Genomic DNA, 17,254 nt, shown 5'->3' with positions numbered 1-17,254 from the left:
AAGAAAACACCGCACTCCCTTTGTTGGTCCTTGCGTCAAAGAAGAGTAAATTAGATCGAGAGCACGGAAATCTTATTACACAAATCCTTGCTGATCTCAGAGCTGCTGTCAGCAGCTCATCCCAACAGCAAAGTCAATAATATATCAGTCATATAATTTAATCAGTGAAGGTTATTTGCTTATTTGATGATGCTGTTTATTCCATTACGACATATTGACTTGTTGATTGCTCAGATTTAGCTTTTCTAGTCATGGATATTTGAGTTCATAAATACTAATACTGTAGATTTTAATTCACTTCTGACTCAGTGTTTTGTGTTAATGTTGCTGCTGGATCAGGAGCTGTTTCAGGGTGCTGGGGTCAGAGGTCAAAGGTGGGCAGTAAGATCAGACACATGAGCTGATCCTCTCCGTCCTCTCACAGTCCCACAGACTCCCAACAAAGCCGGCTTTGTTCCTGGTCCAGGGCCTGTGCTCACGTTTCTGCCCGACCTGCTGATCCTGCCATACTCCCGAGAAGCAGCATTGCATAAAATATGATGGGGCTGACAAATTTAATGACTGTGTCATTTTTCCCTCTTCATGTCATTTTGTTTAATTAGCTACCATCATTCTCCTCACTGGATGCTCTCCATTATTCTCCTGGACTTCAGCTGTGGGTCGATTCTGACTTTATGCACTGTATGTATAATATGATCATTTATTAACTTTTCTTTTAAAGCACGATATTGATAATAGATGCCAATAGTCTTATAACTGGAGGGTTTATAAGGCTATATGAAAGCTTGGTTAAGTAGATGTTGACATGATACTGCACACGTTTTCTAATTTCCATCATCGCCGCTCAATCAGCGACGATGATGGGAATTTCACATGCTCAGTTTATTTTTTCCCTGAGAGCACTTAAACGGGACCAGACTGACATTTGGAAATGACTTGGTTTCACTTTACTTACAGTCACGGCAGAATCACAGCAGCAGATGAACTTGGCTCCATTAACGTGTCAGAGGAGAGAAAACAGTTGACTCTGTGAGTGCAGCATGGATCAAAGCACTAACGTGCATTAAAATAAAACTCAGTGGTTCGTCAGGGTGCAGTTTTTTGTTTCCTGTTCTTTTGAGTACTGTAGCACCTCAATGAGTGAAGAGCTATTCATAAAAATCATAGTAGGCAGTGACACTTTATTATCATGTCTGATACCAATAACTGATATCACACCCTTGAGTATCTACCGATATTTAGTATTTTGGCAATTATTGTATTATATTTTATCAAACGTGGAATCTGATACAATCCAAAACATTCTATATATAACATGTTTGATTATGCATAAAGTTGCATTTCTTCATTATGGGAGAAGATTATTTGCTACATAGCTGAAGATGTATGTATTTGAAATAGCTTTTAATATGGCTATAGCACAAATGTGTTGTTACCAGCTTTATATTTTAAAAGTAAGATATCTGTATTGGCCGATATCAGTCCTATGTGATATCGGTATCAAACATGGAAAAAGTGTTACTAAAACACAACTGCAAAGTGTTCTTACTTAAAATCTGTTATGAAACGTCCACATTAATCATAAAAAAAAGGCTAAAAAGAATACAAAGCTGCTGATTTGTCTACACTAAACTATTGATAAACGTTCAACCAAAGTCTTGTGTCGGAGTTTGTCATTTTTTACTTTAAGTGCATATATATTGCTTCTACATATCGGTTACTGGCCTCATTAACTAGTAATAATCGGTGTCAATATCGGCCCTAAAAAAACGATGTGGTCGACCACAATTTTAAAGTCTTCCTTCCTCCCTTTATATCATCTCATCAATCACTTACATGCATGTTTACAGTGTAAGAGGCAGCACACTCTTCCCTGAGCTAAAGACGGCCTGTGCTTGTGTGTGAGTTAGATTAAATGTGTGTATACAGTGTTTGTACAGTGCGTTCGTGTGTGTGCGTCTGCTCTTCTTGGACTGATATCCGGCTCTGATATAAGCAGAACACAGGAAATTCCTCAAATGTGAAATATGCCTCTAAGGGGCCTGTTTAAGAACGGACACGTGATTTAAAAAGAGACAGGAAGTCGTGTGTGTGTGTGTGTGTGTGTGTGTGTGTGTGTGTGTGTGTGTGTGTGTGTGTGTGTGTGTGTGTGTGTGTGTGTGTGTGTGTGTGTGTGTGTGTGTGTGTGTGTGTGTGTGTGTGTCAGACAAGGAGGAGGAGGAGGTGGTGGTGGGACGTTGGACTGATGCTCAGACTAATGGGGAATTCAAGAGTGAGAACACAAACAGCTGTTTTTATGGACTTAAATAAACGTGCTGCCTGCCTGAGTGCCCGTGCCCATCTTACAATATCGAGCACTGTATATAAACGTCGGATTTACAGTCTGCCAGGCTGTGTGTGTGTGTGCCTGGTTCTACACTAACCACAGGGTGTAGCCATGCAGCTTTGAAGTCATCCCTACACCCTGGGCTGAGCTCAAACACAGGCTTCTGTGCAGGAACCCGTATTACTCTATGGAAAAAGAAAAAAAATCACAGCAGGCTTTTTACACAGTGGCAACACTGTCGTCTCTGTGCTGACCAGTAGAGCGAGAGAAAGCTGGAGAAACAGCAGAGGTTCAGTGAAGGTTCTCAGTCATCCAGATCATAGAAGACAGCTGTACTGAAGTCCTATAGCTAACTCTTGAATATACAAATCTCTCATCCAGTAATCATATACTCAAACTTCTTGTTGTATTGGAGAAAACCTCGGCATATTTGGTGGGGTGGGGGTGGTTAACAGTTGCCAGTTCAGACACAAATTTAAAGGCAGTCTTACTCTCCAGTTGTCCATGTGATCTGTCTGTGTACCTGCAGGGCGTCTGAATGCAGCAAAAACAAACCAAATACCTGCGAGCATCCAAAATAATAAAAAATCACAGATGCTGCTCTCTCACACCCACACAGAAACTGCACGGCCAAATCAAAACAAAGAGAATAAAGTGGCACAAAGAGGCTAAAATAGTGAGACATATCGCCTGATATTTGCTTGGAGCCTTTCAGTGGTTCATGGAAAGGGCAGGTGAACAGCAAGGAAATGTAAATGCTTGTAATTTGTGGCAGGGATGTCCAAGTTTCTAAGCCTGTTTCCTGTCTACACGCCATATGCTCTGAATTAACACCTACGCAGGGGACTCTCAGGTCTGGGCACTGGTGATCAGACGCTTGTGCTGAGTCCTGACACTCCAGCAGAGCAAAGCTGGAGATTGGCAATAAGAGCCAAATGTCAGGTAAACCTTAACTGGACAGATGTTGTTTTCGTATTTTCGTACTTTTGCAAATGAAGGGGCAGCGGAGACAAGGCAGTCCACTCTTTTCATAGTCCCTGTCTATCTTCAAGAAGCTCTTGAAAACCCAGCTCTTCCAAGAGCACTGCTCCCTGCATCTCCTTCTGCGCTTGCATCCACCTCAGCACTCTCACCTTCTATCAGTCCACTGTTCCTATCAGGTGGAGTTCTTTTCAAGACTTCTTCTAGCTCTCTTGTAAGTCCCTTTGGATAAAAGCATCTGCTAAATGCTTAAATGCAAATGGTCAGACTGAAATAAAAAGCATCATCACACTGGATCAGACACTTGACCCATCACCTCAGATTTCTATCTTTGGTCTCTCTTCCGATTATGATTCCTAAACATCTCTTTCGCCTTTCCTTTTACAAAAATACATTTCTCAACTATGTCCTGCTTACAGTCATTTCGCACTTGGAAAAAGGTCAAATTTACAGCTCACTTCAAAGAAAAGCACCCTATTTAACATTCGAGCGTAACCAGTCGAAGATATGTTTTGAATTGTAACAGCGACATCGACATCGACATCAACATCAAAGCCAGTGAGAACACGAGGAAAGAGTCCACTTAGATACCGTGACACTCTTAGCTTAGAACACACGAGACACACGTGTCACTGAGAGTGACTGAGGAGCGGAAGTTTCTGGAAGTCATCAGAGGCAGACAGGGTGGAGGGAGCTCAGCTGCATCGGAGAAGGATGTCGCAACTTCACATCCAAACACAAGGAACATTTCATATGTGTTTTCTTTATGTTATATGTGAATGCAACTTGGTGACCAGCAGACGACACAAAATGGGGGGCTGACGTTGGTCCACATCCTGAACTTGCAGGTCACTGGCCCCCGGCGTGCAAACTTGGAGCTGGATTGTGCCAAGTGTAAACTTCAGTACACTCACAAACAAATGCAGACAAACACATCCCAGAGTTGGTGTCAACAGCTGTCAGGTCTAATGGAGCGGTTCTGTCATTCAGGCCGCATAAGAAACCGACCTGTCAGTGAAGCATTCAAAAACAAGCAAGCCAGCACTTTTTTCCCCCCCTGCTCCTGCTCCTCCTTTACTTACCAAAATAAAGAAAGTGAGTCATGGTACAACACTCGGGAACAGATGTGGTGTTGGGGAGGGAAACCACAAACACCACCCACATGATAAATGAAAAATAGCATGCTATGTTTTCACATGTATTTTTTCTGTTGTTGAAAACAACTGCTATTAAACTCAAGTTAAAGATAATACAAGAGGTTTTGTGCATGACACGAGACAATATATCGTCTTAGATATTAGGATATGTATCATGTTGAATACATTTGCGAAATATGTTATAATAAATTAAATATTACATTTAATTAACAAAATTCTATTTAAAAAAAAAAAGTCACTTAATGTCAATTTAAGCCTAATTATTTGTGTTATAGCAGAATGTGACATTTATCGGCAATTTCATTGTTTCAAACACTCGTAAATATCCTTCATTTAACATTAAACAGAAATAAACCAGGTAAACTATTATCTGAAATGAAAGGTAATAACTATATTTTTTAGCATTAAATACAGATCCTAAACAGTAGATATTTTATTTTAGAGTGTATTTACAGTAGTTTCATTTTAAAATAACATTTTGTTGGCCAAACACAGTGAAGCAGAGCTACTAAAACGGAAACTAGTGTGGCCAGAAATTGCTTTGCCAATGTGCTTTGAAGGAAGGAAAATAAAGACCAAGCTAAATAAATACCAGGTCAGACTTGGTGGACATTATCGGGACAATGTGTTCCTCCAAAGGTTTAGAATCATTACAGAGCAAAAACTGTGATGAAAGGGAGAAAATAACATCTTATAGCACTACAATGTGCAGCATCATCTCTTAACACAATATTTTTGGCACAGAGGGGCAGCTGATAACCGAGTGTCTCTCCTTCTCAGACAGTCCAGCTCTATATTTTTCCTTTTCTCTATATTTTTCTGTTAAACCATTCCATCAAAATCATCTGGAGGACACATGGAAGAACAACTGATCACTGTTCTCTCTCTCTCCCTCCTCCTTTTCAGCAGTTTCAGGTGTTGTTCCATTTATATTGATAAAAAAAATATTGTGGATCATTAAATACACTTTTTTTCCTTTCAAAGGAAAAAAAAAAGCATGGATAAACATTTTAAATTCGAGTCATAGTCCTCTGTAGTCATAAAAATATGCTCGGGGGAGTAGAGACAGGCCCCAATCGCCCTGCGGCAAGCCATTTAACAATGACTCCTGAAGCTGTTAAATTAGGGTAAAAATATTTATTATAAAAATAAATAATCCTGCAGTTATTTACAATGTACTAAATGTTAAAATGGTCTATTAACAGTTTAAAATGAAGAAAAACAAAAAGTTTGATTCCAAAAAGCACTGTAGGTGTAGACGAACACAAGCTTGTGCGTGTTAAATGTGCAAATAAATGGAAACTATGTACAGGTGTTTTTCCAACTCTCTCCTCTCTGGTGACAAAGATGCTGATTTGCTGGCTTCCTGCAACAGCGTGAGTGAAATTACCATAATAACCACACGTTGGCTTTGACTTTGCAACTTCTCAGCTTTCAGAAACTGTTGGAATTTTTCTGATAGCACAAACCATCACGGAATTACAGTAACGCAAAGTACGGCTGCGCAAACGCATCCCCTGCGATCCACTCGGTGTTAAAGGGTCAAAGAGGAGAGAAAACCACAGTGCTGCAGGCAATAAATAAAACACGTCAAGCACCAAAAGGAAGAGTTTTTGACCGTGCTTGAGTGATAATGTTATAGGCTGTTCAGTCAGCACAAAGAGAAACAGCAGTAACAAACACTGACGCTCTAATGTGCAGCCTTTTCCGACAAGAAGAGGGTCTTTCACCTTGAGCTGCTGTAAGCTGGCTATTAGTGAAAGTGATACAGCAATACTGTGGTAAGAGAGAGGCAAGGCTGGGTGATGCGCAGGGACAGGCAGTAATATACGAGCAGGCCCTTAAGGGAGGTCAGTCTGGGGAGGGGTCTGTCAGTCTGTCGCCTGGGATTCACTCAACAGTCTCCATTAAGACAAGACGAGCTGCAGTTATTAAAGAATACAGAGCAGCGTCCCAGGTTTAATGTACTGACACGGCAAGGTTTGGTGTTAATGACTTCCTGCATTTCAGAGATTCAAGGGTGAGCTCATTCTTCATTAGTCACATCCATACACTCGTAGACAACTGTAGCTCGGGAAGGACACGTCTCACTGATTAATGTATGTCCGCTCCATGTCCCACAATAATACACGACATATATTATTACGAGTCTGGGTTATCGTCTGGAGTCAAATGTCACATAGGGACACTCAAGACTGAGGTAATCGACCCATAAAAACGATCATAAAGGCCAGTGATTTAAGTCAACATTGTTAACGTTTTACTGCACAGTTGGGACGATAACACATCGAAAGAGCATCCTTCATGTGTTTTCATCTGATCACATCTGGATTATTGCTGCAGTTTTTTCACCCTGACCCTACACTGTCTTTTACATCTGATTATTATTTATTGGGGTGGAAAAATAGCTATCATTATTATTTTATGTCTTATGCCTTGCCAAGCACATTGTCAACTGGAATTGAAGAGAACTCTCGAAGTCTAAAGAATATGATGATCATTGTCATCAATATTATAATTAGCCTGGGGTGACTGCAGCCAAATTGTGTTTCCATGACACTGTGATAAGTCGCCATGGCTACGACTCCATCAGGAGCCAAAGTTAAATAAATGAAGGACGACAGTGGTGGTGGCACTCATTACAGGCAGAGAGATGTAGTGGCGTTTCATTATGAAAAGCCTGGGATGCAAAAACATGATGCGATGAATTGCCATTACACCCAGTAACATGAAGGGAAAAATAAGACGCCCGACTTTCTTTATTTTTCTTGACTTTGGTTGGATATATCGTGAATGGCTGCTTATTAAATGATAAAGTAAAAACAGAATAAATCAACCAATAATTTTTAGCAAGAGCCACATGCTATGGAAACGGTCAATCAAACGAAAGAGGACAAGGGCGAAACATTAATGTGGAGAAAGTGATTGTTCAACAACATCCAAGGCTACAAAAAAAGCTGCATCCATTCAAATACTTAAGCTACAACTGTGTCGATGTAAACGAGAAGTTGACTCACTCCTCTGCAATTGTTTGCTACGTTTCAGAAAGTTCTACAAATGGAAATCAACATGATTAAAAAGTAAAACACTTTTCACAAAAACTGGAACCTTAAGAAATCTTTGACTTCAAAATAATATACAGCCTAGAAGCCCATCACACTATCTGAAGAAATTAACGCAGAGGGCACAGTTATCACAGCTTTGCCTTAGATCCACCAGGGGCAAAGTGCACAGCACTGCTTCTAGGGTCATTAGGGCGCTCAAACCCCTCCACCATGATAGTGTGGAAGTGGAACCAGGGTTGAGTTCTTAACCTAAAGTTTTGCCATGAAAATAGAGGGAACCAGCAACTAAACCATATCCCTCTCTATCCAACCATCCAATCATGACACGAAAGGATCTGAAAAGCCGTTTTGGAAGTATTTTGAGTTCTTCAACATAATTGAGAAAAGATGTAACAAATCTGCGGACTCAGTTGTTTTAGTATTCAAACTCTTGTGATGCAGCCTGTGTCACTTTGGTTTTTCACAAGCTGACACGCACAAACACATGTGACAACAAACACTCATGGAGACAGGAATTCACACACTGTAAACAGCGACCACATGCAGGCGCCGTCCCATGGCAGACACAATGATGCAGGCAAGGCCATACCAAGCTCTGTGTTTTCACCACTCAGATGTGGACGCAGATTAGAGTGTCTTCCAAGTTCAGTTCTGTGCCTTTGTGGTTCTAGATCACAACTGATTCACACGAGTGTTGATGGGAGGCCGGAAATAGCTGGGCTCGAGAACATACGAGCCACCGCCAATAAAATGCCTTCCAAGTCTCTTGGTTTCAAATGCGCAGACCTGTGATAAATTAGTGAGTGAGAACACGGAGATAAAGGCCCAGTGGGAATCTTACTTTCCTGTTTTATAGATTTACATCTAATTCACGCTGGAAAAACAAGGATGTTTTAAATTGTTGTTTTCAAGGTAGCAGTGTTTTATTCAATCTTTTTTAGCTTTTAATCTCAAAATTGAAACAATTTAATTTCACAATGACACGCTACACTTAACAGGGCATCTAAGTGGAGCCTAAATACAGAGGAACTTCCAGCTGTGGCTGCCAAAAGACTTGATCATGTCATGGTGGAGCTGTGAATCTGAGCTCCAACCCACACACACCAGCTGAGGTGCAGCTATGCTATTCCCAAAAAAAGAAGTAAATAAAGGCAAGAAAAGCGTTCCCACTCAAACGGGTGGGAGCCAAACGCCAACAATTCTGAAGTTAGGTGTAAATCAGGCACAGAGACTGGCAGCAGTGAACGGCCCACAATGCTGCACCGGCAGTGATTAACTCATCGTCTTTGACTAGAACGTGTGAGGGGGGGTCATACAGAAAATTAAGTCTATTATGCTTCGGTCCATTGCCTTTGGATAGAGGTGGAAACTGCTTTTGGGTTCTTTCTAAAGATAAACCGTGTGCAAAGAAGAACACAGGGTGAAGGAAAGAAAGGGGAACGGGGGATGGGGGGTAATATTTGCTAAATTGGGGTGGAAAAATCACCCTCAGGGCACAAGGAGCTTGGGGATTTTCTTCAATACCAAGTACTAGCATTCGTCACGTGAAGCCTCTCCTGAAGTAGAAAGCAGATGGTGGGGGATTAGCGTCCAAGGCCCCCTTTATACCTGGCAATAGAATGCGTTTTCTGTGATCCGATGATGATTGAATTCTGTTCAATGTGGTCACAGTGCGTCTCTGACCACCTCTGGAAGTGGTTTGGCATATTGGATAACAATTCACCCTCAATGCATCTCAGGTGTATTTACACCAAGTGGTCAGGCGCTATTGGATTCACAGAAAAAAAACATTTTAATGCCAGGTAAAGAGGGCCTGAATGTGTGCCTGCACATCCGCAGGGGGTTCCCCTCTCCTCCTGTTTCCCCACAGGAGATAGGTGAGGGAGGGTGGGGAGGCTTGGAAAGGACAGGATCAATAATTGGATGACTATGGCATCCAGACAAAGACAGCTGGTAGCTTCAGAAATTCCTGATTTTAACAAAATAATATGTACAACACGCATTTTCTGAATACACTATGACAGTCAGTTCAAATGCACAGCCTAGAAGCACACCAGACTGTTTGTCATCCCTAAGTTGGCCAACACAGATTTCATTACTAAAACAAATTTTTTTTTGGAAACTTTGATCTGTAACTAATTTGCAACAGAATATATTTTAACAGTGTCATCGGCTGTGATATTAACAGTATTATTTAACATGATAATAATGATAAATTGAAGATGAAAATGTCAACCAACAACAAGGCAGCTTACCTTCTCACCTCCGTTTAAAATATGCCTGTACATTTTTGATATTCCGCTCCATGGTATTGAAAACGGTATTGAGTATAGAGTATTTACCCGAGTATTGGAGTCGCGGTTTGACATTCTAATATCCTTATACAAATAACGCTTAGTATGATTGGTGGCATGTAAAACCTTAAGAACACAAAAAGAAGCACATATCCATGTAGACGTGGGCAGCGACAGTGATAACATCAGATCCCACTGAAAAAACAGCTTTGAAGTGCCCCGTCTGTCGTGTTTGGACTGGAGCTACAGTCACAAAAATATGCTGGTATCAACAATTAGCTGCAGCGAAATATCCCCCCTCTGCTTTCCAAAAATACATAATAATAGTAATCCATCCATGATTTCATGCTTCATGGATTTTCTTACCCGACACAGGAAATTACTTACAGTAAGCCTATTCAATGTCACTCATGCACAGGGAAAAACAAAAGAAAGTAAAGAAGATATAGTCCACAACATTAAGTCTCATGCAGTGCAGAGTCTGAGCACAGCGGGGGTTTGCCCATTTCATGCAACAGTAAAATGTTGACTTGCACACTCCAAGCCAAAGAAGTAAAACACAAATGACAGCTTTGCTGTTCTTCAAGAGATTGTGCACTGTATATGTGAATAAATGACTATTATAGCATAATAATATTAGACATATCAGGAAAAGTGATAGATAGATAGATAGATAGATAGATAGATAGATAGATAGATAGATAGATAGATAGATAGATAGATAGATAGATAGATAGATAGATAGATAGATAGATAGATAGATAGATAGATAGATAGATAGACAGACAGATAGATAGACAGATAGATACCATAGAAATAGAAATACAAATCTATGCAAAAGAAAAAAAAAAAACTTCTTCCCAAATGTAATTGTTGCAGAGAGCTACACCTTCCCTCCCCGGACGCCATTCATGAACATCTGCTGAAATGCCAAAATGAAGCCAATGCTACTGTTTTCCACCACGATTTATGCTCCATGATTTAGTGAGGTGACTTGAGGTCACACCTCCCACCCCACTTTCATGGCTAATGCACGCCTGGCCGTGTATATATGCAACCATGCTGTTCCTTTCATGCCAGTGAACCAAGATTGGTTGGTCATTAGAAAGTGGCTGAATTTGAATTTGGATGAAGAGGACGGCTTGTGGAGTTTTATTTCCTGTTTTAACTGTCTACTGTTTTCTGGGATTCTATCTGCTTACTACAGTGAGAGGCAGAGCAACACAGAGGGTCCACATACTGGTACTCAAAGGGGTCATTCCTTTGAGGGGCTGGTTTCCATGGTAGAGGTTGCCGTGGTGAAGGGGGCCCTTGATTGTCCCACTGGGGGCAGCAGGAACAGTAGACACTTCAAAACAACACATTCAGTCTGGGTAAGAGGAGAGACACTGAATAATAGGAGATATTACAGATTCATCTGACTATAATTTGCTTTAAATCGCTGTACATTGCGATAAAAACGCACAATAAGTTGATGAATCTCCAATATCTTGATAACTATGAAGGGACAGTCAATTTTGGAATGTTAAGTACATTTTCTAAATGAACCGAAATAAAGTTGAGGAACCAACTGAGAGTAGATTATAGGTACATAAGTCTTAAACATATTTGTGAATTTATCACAATATTATCATGATTCCACATTGTTTGGGTGACAAGAATCATGTCAGGAAATGTTCATGTGCTTTTATTGTACATCATTTTAAAACCTAAACATAAACATAAAACCATGTAAGACAAAACAATGAACCTAGTGCTCTTTTTTTTAAATACTTTATAAGAATATAAACCGAGTAAATAGACAACTCCCTTGGTAGATTCACTCTAAATGTACATCTTGTTTGTGTCCTCATCTTTTAATGCCTGTTGCATGTCTGAGAGAGGATGTTGGATGTGCTCATAAGCTCTCCTTCAGACACACTCAGTAGCAGTCACAGTAAAAACCCTTTCCTGGACGCCGGCCATGAGGTTCACTACACACAGTCAGCTGCTGTGGTTCTGCAAGTCCAATTAAAACAAGCGGACTTAAAGGAACATGATGTCCCATCCATGCATTCATGCATCTGTTTCTGCGCTTCACACAGGCTTTACAGAGCTGCTCTGTGTGGCGCTTGTATGAATCGAAGGGGTTTTCCATTAACCCCAAATTTGCCTCTGACAAGCAGATGCACAGAGCCGAACACTTGCAAGCATCTGCCCAAAAAACATGCACGCACTAACACGGTTAAGGCCTGTTCTGGTTTCGTTTGGGAGGCTTCAGGCCCTGAGAAGCAATTTGCACTTGGATCCTTAGAGATGTATTTCTATGACATTACATTCCAGCCTTTAAGAATGAAACACACACACACATACACAAATGCAGTAGAGCTAAAGAGACAGAGAAACCCAATATGGACTCTGTATGTCTTAACAAGACATGAACTTCAACAATGAGGCGTATTCATTCCTCCAGCACACTTTGCCCACTGTATTAGCCTAGAACCACTGCCAGTTCACTGTTTGCAAAAACAGACAGGGAGAAAACAATCTGACTGTTTAGCTCCAACATCTGGAAATCATAAAACTGCGCAGTTTAGCTGCTACGCTAAGCTAACAGGAGGTCTCTGGCCAGTTTAGGGAAAAAGCTATAAGGCTCATTAGCGGTTTCTTCCCACTGTTGGCCTGGGTCAGAGTCCAGAAAATGAGACCAGCAGCCTCACATAACTGCGTAACTAGTGCAGCTCCTGGTGCATCATCAGGGCTATTATTAAGTTTTAAAATAGCTCTGGCTTTGATGAACAAGTCAAATAATAATAATAAGAAGAAGAAGAGAAACGACCACACTGAGTAGCCAAATTTTCTTTTCCATGAATATAGCTACAGTACATAACTTTTGGTGATTTTGATGTTGTTGTTGATGTTATTAGTTATCTCTATTTGATCTTCATGAACAGAAATGACATCACATTTTAACATGCTTTGTCCTTGAAATCAGGCTCCATCAAGCAAAACTATCAGACCAGAGTGAGTGAGCATCTGTGTTTATACAGCAGTGAGCAAGAATTAGAATACGCTTACATGTGGATGGAGTCTGTCTTTGTTTATGTTGTAAGTTTCAGCGTTTAAACACGATAATCATATTTATGCTGCTGTAAAAACACTGCTATACAAGATGGCGGCCGTTGTCTCAAATACATATACAAGAATTTAAGTTGGTCTATCAAAACCACTTTTACTTTTTAAGAGATACACTTACTTACAATTTCGGCCACTTAACCCTCCTAAATGCAACACACAGGATGCTTTGGTGCTTTTTTTCCCACATATACTGTATATAATCCAAAAGATTATGATGTCAACAGCCCAGTTGCTTGCATTCTTTTGCGCCACTTAGGGGTGTGAAACCTCAAATAACCAAACTAAATGTCTTGACAACAGAGACTCATGCACTGAGGATTTTCTTTTCATTTTTTTGGCTTGGAAATTCATTTCAAAACAAAAGCCATGAACATACAAAGAGAAATAGTCAAAAAAAAAAAAGTCAAACTATTGAACATTCACTGTGTCCTGTCATGCTGCTGTTATCACGCTGACCTCATGGGATAACGCTGACATAGTTGTGACACAAATTTGGAAGTGAGAACAGCAGAGAATATTATTGAACACCAATATGCGAGGTAGTTTGAGAACAGGAATGCCCTGCATGAGTGTCCTCTCTGTTGAGGCGCATCATCCGTGAGGAATGAAATGAGACACTGGCTGCCAGGGCTCGTTTGGGAGACTGAATGCTCGTCAAGGACAGGCAGAGCGGATGAAGGGCTACAGCAACTGTCCTGTACCAGAGAGGCACACAGGGATTGCAGGAATTGTGGGCTCAGGCAAAGTTGGCCCCTCCTCACCTGCCTTAGAGCAAGATGTGGTAGCTTGAATATAGCCAAAGTGGTGGCTTGTATGGTTCAAAGCTCAAACTCAGCACCATGGAACTCCAGGGTTAGAACCTACAGTCATTGGCAGAAGTTCTCAATATCTACACTCTTATTTACTATAATATAGTCAGAAATACACAACAGCCAAAACCACTTGTTTCCTCCTTATTTAATCTCTTGGTACCATTGTACCAATTTCATTTTTAAAATTATTTGTGTGTTAATTAGTTCAAAATGTTTCTTCTGTGCCCTAGTCAAAATGATATTTGGCCCTCAAGGACAAGGATGCCAGAAATTGTGTAAGTGTGTTCACCAAATGCAGGTCAGTGGGCCAATTGGATCCTCTTATGTATACAATTTAAATTAGGTCCCTCTCACATTTGAGATTTAATTACGCACTACAGGACATTTTTGACAGCTCCCATTAGACACCCGTGGTGCCAAATGGGCCTTAGACTGGCAGGAGACAAAGATGCAACCTCCTTGGGACACCTGTGACTGACACTAAAATGCAAGGACACCCAAACATGTCACGACTTAAATCCCTCCAAATGCCACCTTTAGCTCACATCCAGAAAGAAACCAATGTTTGCTCTGAATATTGTTCCAACACAATCCCCTTTCCCATGAAGAACCACAAGTCGACATGGCGCGTCTTCACTTTCAGGGAAGTTGCAGAGTGGTTCTGTGGTTTCAGGATGTTTGATGGTGCACCTAACCAGAACAGACGTGGGGAAATATACTTAATGTTCCCGTGTGGTGCGAGGAGGTAGATTGGGTTTCCTGGTGGTCGGACTGTGAGGAGATGGAGACATTTATGGCTCTTTCACACACACATGATTCACATGAGAAACACAAGTTAAATTTGAGATTTATCTTCAGCATTCATGCAAAAGTAAGCATGCATATACCAACAGAACCGGCGGTGTCCTTATTAAGGTCATTTCAATTACTCCATCAATGATTAGACTTTCAATGACTACTGACAGAGGCTTGAGAATTAGGTGAAACCTCATATAATCATCACATGTTCAACTAAAGCACTTCACTAACCTCCACCTACTCCTGTTTTCCTCATTAGAGTTGTGTGGAAGAATGAATTCAAGCCTTTCCAGTGAAGCCACACCAACTCGCATGCACATGTGAATTATACATGAGCACAATGTACTGTATGCGGTCATATATGCATGAATGTGTGAGGTTAAGTGGCAACCATAAAACTGGTGGCAGGATGTAGCTTTGATGGAGTGTGAGTGGACGAGTTTGACATGTAATTTAAAGTCTGTATCACAGGTTTGATTGGCGCACAAATGCTTATTTGAGCTTTTATAAATATTCAATGAGTAATCATGTCAAATATTTGAGAAGCGGGTTTTATCCCTAGTAGTGACGCTACATGCACAAGATATACTTTGGACAATTAAGGGCTAGGGATGGGAATTTCCAGCAGAAATATTCAGGATATTATTTGTCAAATACTTAGCACATGAGAGTGAGTGAAAGAAATGCATGTTTGGCTAATAGGAGCAGCTAACAAGATGCATTTAAAGACCCTCGTAAATGTCATCACCTCCGCAAAAACACTGGTGCAAAAAGCACCACAAATTCAATGTTTTCCTAATCGTCTGAATAATCGAAAACAGCATAAACTGAAATTTCCCCATTTTGTTTGTTTGTCTTCCTTGGATTCTGTTTTTAAATTTGAATACAACTAAATAAACTGTTCAAATGGGTGACAAGTGTTCATGTTCACACAGGGAACAACAAGTGTTAAATCGGTTAAATGAGGTTCCTACAGTGATGTTCCTGTCACCAGGACTCAAATCTCTGCTGTGAGTAAAAAAGAAAAGAAAAATTACACCAAAAGGAATCAAAATGCACAAGCAAACACAAAGGATTACATGGAACTACGATGACTCTCAGATTACTAAACCAAGCACAAGCGCCACTGCGTAAGATTTCAGCATAAGTCTAAACACCATCAGCACATGAAGATGTTTTCATTACATTTCATGTCCGTAGCTGAAGGCTTACATGAGCCAGCTGCTGGAATGTGCCACTGCAAAAAGCTGGAGCGCAATACCGTGTGAGCGCTAATTCTGTTTCATGAAAGAATGTTTTCGTTTCCAGACGTGGGAGCGCTGCAGCTCCTGTGTCTCCAGAGAAAGGAAACTGAAGTTTGATGTTTAATGCAAGTCTGGACATTTACAGATCACTAAATATAAAGCCTATTTATTAGGTACACCTGTTCAATTGCTTGTTAAATCAGGCTTTTTGAAGTGTGATTGAATGACATTATTCTCAACACTGACCCTACTGAGCCTGATACCCAGACACGTCTGCCAGCAGGGACAGAAGGGTGATCAGATTTTAGCAACTTAGTTAAAAGCTCAGCTATTAAAATCTTCACCTGCTTAAGTCTACGATATCTCAAGAATATGTTTGCCATTCCCCCCCACACACTGTTCAACAGTTTTTTCTGCCTGGAAGTACAAATTTGAAGACCAATAAACTCGCTGCACCAAAGTCCATAGAGAAAATTATCAATTTTACATCATGGCACACAGGAGCTGTGAATCCACTGCTACTTCCATCTGTAAGTTCAAACGCGTTACCCTGTTATTTCGGTTATGGAAATCTTTTGTTTAGATTTACTTCTGTGACACAAACTTTCCAAATGAGTCAGCAGTAAACCAGCAGCTCCTGTGTCCACACAAGCTAAAAACACAGATTTTCTCCATGGAGTTTGGTGCAAAAGTGTGTCAACTGAACACAGAGAAAATAAATACCACAGTGAACAGCAGTTATCTAACTTATATGGTTATACATTACGGAAAGGCAACAGTAACCAAAATAACCACAACCAAAGTATGGAAATCATCTCTGAACGCGCATGTCAAGCCTTGTAGCAGATGAACTTTAACTAGGAATGGCACAATATTAATATTACAAACCAATATATGTCCACTACTGTCCTTTCACACGTTTAAAACATTTGTACTGGGAAAAAAATACGTAATGCTCCAACTGTGCAACAAACAATCTGCTCTTATTAAGAAGAAACAAGCAGCTGGAAACATGAAATGCTGCTTTAAATTCACATTTTTATCTGCTACGGATTTCACTTTTTTCCCCTCCGATATCTGAATCAATGATTTAATGCAGAATCAGACCAAGTATCATCTCACACATCATGCCTTGCAACAGCCGCAGAAGACCACACTGGGTGCCACTCCTATCAATTAATTAAGTGTCCTCTGAACCTAATACAGTGGATACAAGTGTATAATAAATGGCATCATGACAGAACCAGGGTTGGGTTATTTAATGGCTCCCAATGTAATTGCATAAATGACAAAATTAACAATATTTACTATAGAATCAATTAAACATGTTTTTTGTTTGCTAAATTGATGATGCAAGGAGGAAAATCCTGCAAGGCCAAAAAAAAAAAAAGAAGAAAAAAAAAATATGCCAATTGCGAGCTGGGGCTACTCCCAAATCCATGACGCATGGCAATGGGCGA

This window comes from Microchirus variegatus, assembly GCF_963457635.1.
Source record: "Microchirus variegatus genome assembly, chromosome: 1".
Classification (NCBI taxonomy): domain Eukaryota; kingdom Metazoa; phylum Chordata; class Actinopteri; order Pleuronectiformes; family Soleidae; genus Microchirus; species Microchirus variegatus.
This window is presented reverse-complemented; position numbering follows the sequence as displayed.